Source organism: Gymnoscopelus microlampas (assembly GCF_963454915.1).
Source record: "Gymnoscopelus microlampas genome assembly, chromosome: 22".
NCBI lineage: Eukaryota > Metazoa > Chordata > Actinopteri > Myctophiformes > Myctophidae > Gymnoscopelus > Gymnoscopelus microlampas.
Window position 1 is genome coordinate 4,944,724 of NC_139959.1, and position 8,006 is coordinate 4,952,729.

The following is an 8,006-nucleotide window of genomic DNA, read 5'->3' on the forward strand; positions in this document are numbered from 1 at the left end:
CAAAGTGAGCAGGGGTTAAATGAGTTGTAGGTGTAAGACCAAGCAGTAGCCTGACCGGTTTGTTTTGGGATGTCTGGAGACGCCTACCTCTCTCCTCCATTGAATCTTGAATTTATTTAATGAATAATGTTTTATTGTAGGCCTATGTTATTTATTTATTTACACTTTATATACTGATAAATGGAATGAAACACACTCATTAGAGCAGCGAACTACATTTCACAATCACTTAATTGTCCAGTTTAACAAGGCTTGGTTCGGGCTTTCGCATCCTTTTGAAGGATGCAGCCTTTGTAGGCCATGTACCATCTTTTTGAAGGATGCAGCCCCGGAATAGACGGGTTTCCGAGCGACGTCATCACAGAGCAGAATGCGCAATCTGCGCATGCCTGGGGGTGGAAGGCGCGTTCGAAAATACAGCCCTGAGCGGCAGTGAGCGCACTGGCCAATACAAACTAATAGGCGAGTGTGCTCCGGTGCGTAATTTCCAAACGCACCCATAGGCTTCCCCCCGCAGCTGCGCGGTCATATTCCTCTCAATGTTTACTAACAGGAAACCTGTCTATTGGGACACAGCTACTCCCTCCTTGCTACCCGGTATGGTCCAGTGGTATGAGTCCAGTCTGTCTGAGGACAGTGTTGACAGCAGGGATGAGACGTGTACTGTAGCTTAGCAGTCGGCCATCATACACCATCTGGTCTGCTTTTATATTCGGCAAATATGGAGATCTAGGGAAGAGATAGAACATACTGTTGCTACAAATCATAATAACCTCTTTAACTTCTCTACTGCTACCACTTACACGCTCTCCCTTGTGAGACACCATCAACCACTTCTGTATGCACTTTTGGTCCACACAATAATTCACAACGTGTGAAGTACATTAATATACAGAACACACATACAAACCCATCAATCCTTCTTCCTTACCTAGTATGATATATCTTTGCCACATTGATGTCGACCCATTCACAACCCTTCTCAGAGTCCAGCAGGCCGTGGACGGTGGGTCTGAACACAGCCCGGGGGTTGACGATGACCTTAAAGTTGTTGAAACTGGGAGGGATGCGGGAAGCAGGTGGTTCGTGGAATACGTGTGCCAGGATGTTGAGCCCAGATACTCCCTCCCACTCTGGGCAGCATCCGGCGTGACGCTCATGAGGTAGGGAGGTGGGAGGAGGAGGTGAGGTGAAGACAGTGGAAGGAAACACGGTGTTCTCGAACTTGTAACCGACGTCTGCACCGTATTTCTGCTCCAGCAGTGGCAGGAGCTCTGGCCAGCTGGTGACACAAATTCTTATGTTCAGGGAATGGATGTTACTCTCTAATGGTTGGTCTGTGTACAAGTATCTGTTTGCAAACATGTTGTCTGAAGTGAGTCACCTCCTGGCACTTTTCCAGTTGGTGAGAGAATTTGTTTTGCTAAAGCTACAAACTGGGACTTGTTTTAATGAATAGATAATACAGTTATACTTGCCGTTGATGGCTCTGTTCATAAGATGCTCCCTGAATTAGCCACGCAACATGTTAAGCTTAAATGAAATGCATAAACCCCCCATGCGTATACTAGAGCAGGACCAAAGCAAGATAATGAATTTCAGTTTAACTTTAGAGCCATGCAAGAATCTGAACTAGAAAAGTGGAGGCTGGGGTGGTGGAGGCAAAGCTTTGTGTGGTAGTAATGAAGTAGCAGATCCAGTATTCACCTGTTTCCTAGGCTGTGTGTTTTCCACTTCCTGTCGATTTGATCCAATGAAATCCAATGAAACTAGTCAGATGACCAATGATATCCAATGAAATCGACAGGAAGTGGAAAACGCACAGCCTAGGAAACAGGTGAATAGAGCGTAGCAGTGGTGGCCATTTTGTGGTTCCACAGATAGAAAGTCCATTAATTTTTCCTATAGAGATTTCAGAAAATATTTGTATTAACTTTCTATCTGTGGAACCACAAAATGGTATGCCCTACCATAGTATGCCCTATTGGAGGAAGCCATCACTGTCTTGTTGTGAGAATGGGCTGTGATTGGTGTGTAGAAAAGAGTGGCTGATTCAAACAGCAGACTTGGGTGTATGTATATGATTCTTTTATATTAAGGATATATTAGGTATATCATTTTCAGGAAGGTAATAACAGTGTACAGCCCAAAGTTTGTGTCTGGGTAGCTCAGTCGGTAGAGCTTTCGCCTTTGGACCACAAGGTCCAAAGGTGATCCTGGGCACCGCCAACTCAGCGTATGAGTAACATGGGTGTGTCAAGTCGTCTGGTAAGTTCTGGGAGCTGATGGTAGGTGTGGCTCCCAGGGGGCTAGCCAAGCCCCCAGAACCGCAGTAGAACAGTGAAGCTGCTGTCGCCTGGTGGTCAAATCTGAGATTGCGATACTTCCGCATTTAAAACGCTACTGCGCGTGCTTCAACCGTCTGAAACGCTAGTGCGTCTCCTCTATTGGCTCCAATATTGGAGCCAATCCAGGAAGTAGAGGTACTTCCGGGTGCGTCATGCTCTTGTGAGCAACTTTCATTGAAATGAATTGGTGGAAGCGGGGCAGTCCGCCCTCTAGATATATTATAATTCTATGGGTCTAGCGCATTGTGACGGGGATAGACTCCTGCATTCTCGGCTGATACTGACAATAAGCCTCTCCGACCGACTCTACTAAAGTTCAACATCACTTTTATTTAACTTTATTTATCGGTCAAAAACTAAATAATTTGTTTCCGTCTGTTGGCCAGTTGGTTTATCATTTCATACACTATTCGAATAATGGAAAATTAACGAGTATAACATGTTTTTCAGGATATAAACACAATATACCTGTCCACTTGTTGAGGCAGTATGAGCTCATCTATGTCTTGCAGGGAGATGTACTGCGTCTGGTACATGTATCTGTAGACACAATCATTCAGGGCAGGGATCTGGCCATAGTAATGCAACTGTCCAGAACTGACTGTAGTATCCCAGCCCTCTGACACTTTCAGATGACTGGATATAGACCAAGGAATCACCTCCACCAGACCTTGGAAGGAGACGGAGAGAAAGAAATACATTTAGTAACTTAAAATAGGACGGGATCCCCCCCTGTCTTCACTGGATCAGATTGAAAACGCCTGTTTACCTGTGTGCGTGTAGTAGTCGAGAATCCTCTGTGCATCTGGGCTACAGCTGGTCTTATAGATGACCACTCTGGTCACCCCCAGTAGTTTCAACATCTCAATGCTCTGGACCAGCTGAAAGGTTCAACACCACACACTGTAAATAACTCACAAGGGTCACATGAACATTGACAATGTGATTACTGAATACAGTATGTTGGGTGTAGAAGACCAGTACCTGCAGCACATTGACAAAATTAAACATGGTAGGGATGCAGACGGTGAAATTGTGAGGAAAAGAGGCAGTTTTCTTCTCCTGGTTCAACACCTCCAGAACACCTCCAACACCTTCAGACAAAATATAATAAAAAATCCACTTTTGTCAATTGGCCACTTCTACTGACAACTTAATCTTTAACAACCAATTCATAATAGTTCATGTTTAATACTGTTGTGTTTTCAACTGACTCAAGCGTTAACATGCACCACAATGACAATTAATGAAGATATATGACTTTTGTACCGTGTTTGCCAGCAGAAGTCACAGCGACGTGAGAGGGGGCAACACAGCCCACAGGGAGGGGACACAGGATATCCACTGTTCCGTACTCATAGCCAAAATGGTTCGAGTGAATTGTGCTTTCACCCACAGAAATGTAATTCTGACCTTGAATGAATGAATGAATGAATGAATAAATGAATACATTTATTTGGTGATTAAAAACAACAGCCTACAACACTGCACTCATTGCATACATCAGTACGTAAGTTGCCTATAAAGGCACCCCCATACCTTCAAGGCCTGATCCAACACAACAATGCTTCCCGCTCACTTAGTTCAGCTAACACAAGAATGCTGTGCGAGTCTTTCTTAAAAGGGTTCGAGTTAGGGTTTGGAATGAACTCCCCCACCTTACCTCCTAGCACTTCACTCTCCCTGGACCCTGTAAAGGAATAGAGCAGGGGTCCTAGCTGAGAGAGAGATGAAGCAGGGACCCCCTCTATATTGCATAAAATTGTGTTTCAGATCAACTCTTTTTTTCCCCCTCTACACCATACCTCTTTGCTGAAAATAGCCGATCGAGAAGCTCACAACGCCTCGTAGATCTGCTATTTTTGGCTAAAGTTCTCCTCAGAATAGGGATGCTAGGGTTCAAGTGGTTAATGTAAAACATAGAAATATTTTCACACAGAGATTTGGTGGCCCCCCTGTAGTAACTCTGAGGACCCCCTAGGGGTCACGGACCCCCTGTTGAAGACCCCTGGTATAGAGCACCGAAGTCCTGACGTCACTGCCACTAGAGGGTGCTGTCCCCCTGGGTCGTGGCTTTATCTTAATTCTTTTATATCCCCATAGGGGAATCTTAGATCACGTCATATAAGAACTGTGTTCGAAAAATAAACACACCACCCAGGCGATTTTTACTCATATGGATATGAAGCATCTACTGAAGGTGAAATATACACATTTACCCAAAGAGTAACACAATGAACGCTAGAAACGAGTCAAACGACCCAAAGACTACATTTTCCATGAGCACGGCTGCTGTAGGGACAGTGATTTCAGAACCCGGAAGTGTAGTTCTTAAGACTTTTAAGGCATAATTAATTCCATTTTCTCCAGAAACAGGCTCCATCAAATATGGATGAATATCATAAACGATGCAGAGACCACCCCCCTGACAGACCCACCTGTCACTCACTTTCAGGACCCTCCCATGCAACAGCTGCAATTATTATTTTCTTATTACATTGCAGTATTGATACTTTTACGTAAGTAAAAAATAAATAGTACTTTTTCCACCACTGGTTTCTTGGCATGCGAGGATGCAACGGTACGCCACCGATTCTTTCCGCTGAGCCACAGCAATGACACGGACCTGAGGGGATGAGGGAGACAGAAATGAAGACATTTTGCTCAGTGGTGTGTCCAATCATGTGCTTGCAAGCTTTCATCCCAGCCAAACATTAAACCAGCTGACTGCAGTAGTTAGACTGGCTAGAGGTGCTTTTTTAGCCAAATCAGCTGAACGAAAACCTGCACACTTTTGGCGTTTAGAACAGTGGTTTTCAACCAGCGGTCCGGGGACCACCAGTGGTCCTTGGGGGGTATACCAGGGGGTCCCCAGCAAAATTAGTTAACATAGCGTCAGAATCATTTTAACCACTTAGCTTTGGCTATTCAAAAAATAGCAGATATGCTATGAGCTTGTAGATCTGCTATTTTTGAAAAACCTTTGAAAAAGTGTGCATATCTTTGAATATTGATATTGTTTTTAAAGCGAAAATTAACTCATATCTTTGCTTCTGGAGGTCCCTGGCACAAACGATTTTCAAATGGGGGTCCGCGGCCAAATGTATATCAATTCAGGGGGCCTTGGCATGAAAAAGGTTGAAAACCACTGGTTTAGAACATGATTGATCGTAGGAGGAGGACTGCATTTGCGTCAGAGAATATTGTCTTTTAATAAAAAATCACACCCTGTGTGAAGTGAGTGGTGCCTTTGATGAGACCCGTATTGACCCCCGTATTGATGTCATCAATGTTTGTGGACATACATACATACATACATACATACATACATACATACATACATACATACGGACACATGGACAAAGTCATGTATAGGAGTGGTTGCCTTTGGCACCACTCAAAAAAAGAAAACATTTATCTAGTCTGCTGACCTTTTGTGTCGGTGTTCGATGCTCCATGTATGCCGACAACATCAGCGTATGCGTCCTATTGACCGCCACTAGGGGCAGCTTTTCTGCACGTCGGCGTTGAACCATAACCCTGCAAAAAGACATTATAACATTCACATCTTTTCTAGCCAGACGTACTTTATTCTTTCATTGAAAGTCGGTCAGGTGCCCACTGTGTGTGTGTGTGTGTGTGTGTGTGTGTGTGTGTGTGTGTGTGTGTGTGTGTGTGTGTGTGTGTGTGTGTGTGTGTGTGTGTGTGTGTGTGTGTGTGTGTGTGTGTGTGTGTGTGTGTGTGTGTGTGTGTGTGTGTGTGTGTGGGAGTACGTACCTCTTGAACTCATGTATGTCTTTTGTTACTCTGTAAGAGCAACAGGTACAAACTCAATCAGCAACAGGTACAAACATACATACTGTAAACAGAGGAGTTCATAAAACCACCTGCTGACCGACTGTCAGCATTGAGCACATTTTTTATTGGGGGGTATAGGCAAACTAGCTCATTTTGGACCTCAAAATCAAAGTAATTGTAAAAATTGTAATTGTAAAAGGCCCTTTTCTTCACAGACCATTTCTATTAAGTCACCAGAACAACATACTAAAAGTCCTAAGAAATCACAGTTGCGAAAACTATGTTTAATTGGCATCAATCCAAAATGGCCGGCAAAAAGCCACTTATAGCTAATGATATATTACCAAATTAAGGAAGCCAGGTTGAAAGTGGTTAAATGCAGTGTTGGAAAAAGTACTCACATCTTTTACTTAAGTAAAAGTATCAATACTGCAGTGTAGAAATACTCTGGTACAAGTAAAAGTCCGGTAATCAAAATTTAGTTGAGCAAAAGTACAAAAGTATTGGCATCAAAATATCCTTAAAGTAATCATTGTGCAGAATGTCCCATTTCACAAGGTCAAAATGTATACAAATCTTTTGAAAATAGCAGATCTACAAGCTCACAATATGTCGCATCGCAACGCATTTTGAGCTTGTAGATCGGCTATTTTCAAAAGGCCGAAATATATATAGGGCTGAAGTGGTTAATGTATGTTTTGTGATAATAATATAAATATACAAAGAAGAATATTTGCCTCTGAGATGTAGTGGAGTGGAAGTAAAAGTACTGAAAATTGGAAATACTCCAGTAAAGTAAAAATTCCCCAAAAGTGTACTTAACCCATTGAGACCTGGAACGCATCTTTGTCACTTTAGATGTCTTTGGCTATTCAAAAATAGCAGATCTACAAGCTCATAGCGCGGCACCGAGTGCCTCGCTACGAGCTTGTAGATCTGCTATTTTTGAAAAATCTTGGAGGAAAAAAAAGTTTTTTTTTCAAAAAACTGTCTTAATGGGTTAAGTACAGTACTTGAGTAAATGTACTTAGTTACTTTACACCACTGGTTAAATGTGAGAGTTAAATGACCTACCAAGATTTTACAGCGTTGCATTAGCGAGCGGTGTTGGTCACTCACCCTTTCCATCTCTGTTGAATCCCATAGAGCAGCAGCATGAGGCTGCACGTAGTGATAGCCAGCAGAAACTTGAAAACGTTCCTCAGTAACATCTCTGTCTCACTGATAATTCACAGAGCCTAAAGTCACAGTGGGAGTCTGCAGCAATCGTCTCTCCAGGCTATGGGTATGGCTGTATTATAATGCAAGGATACAGACCAGAACTAGCCAATGGTTATTTTTAGTGGATAAACTGGATAAACAGCATTGGCCACACCTCCAGGTCTTAGGTCACGTCATAAGACTTAAGCTATGCAAAATAGGGACCAGAGAGGGGGTGGGGGGGTGGGTCGTGTGTCCCAGTGGTTGTGAGGTCCCCGTGGGGACCCCGTGTGTATATTTGACCCCCCCATGTGAAAATGTTTTGTGCAAGGGACACCCAGATATATTTCAATTATTAAACATTTTCAAAAACGTTCAAGATTTTTCAAAAATGTTCAAAAATAGCAGATTTACTACCTCTTAGCTTAACATGAAGTGACGCACAGTGAGCTTGTAGATCAGCTGTTTTTGAATAGCAAAGGCTAAAATCTAAAATGACACAGATGCTTTACCGGTTTGAATGAGTCAACCCTGCATCCTTATTTTGGGCAATTATTTTCCCCAAAATTCAGAAATGTCAAACATTTTTCAAAATACAAAATTCACAAATGGCCTATCTACAAGCTCACAACGCGTAGTGTTACGTTGTGAGCTTGTAGA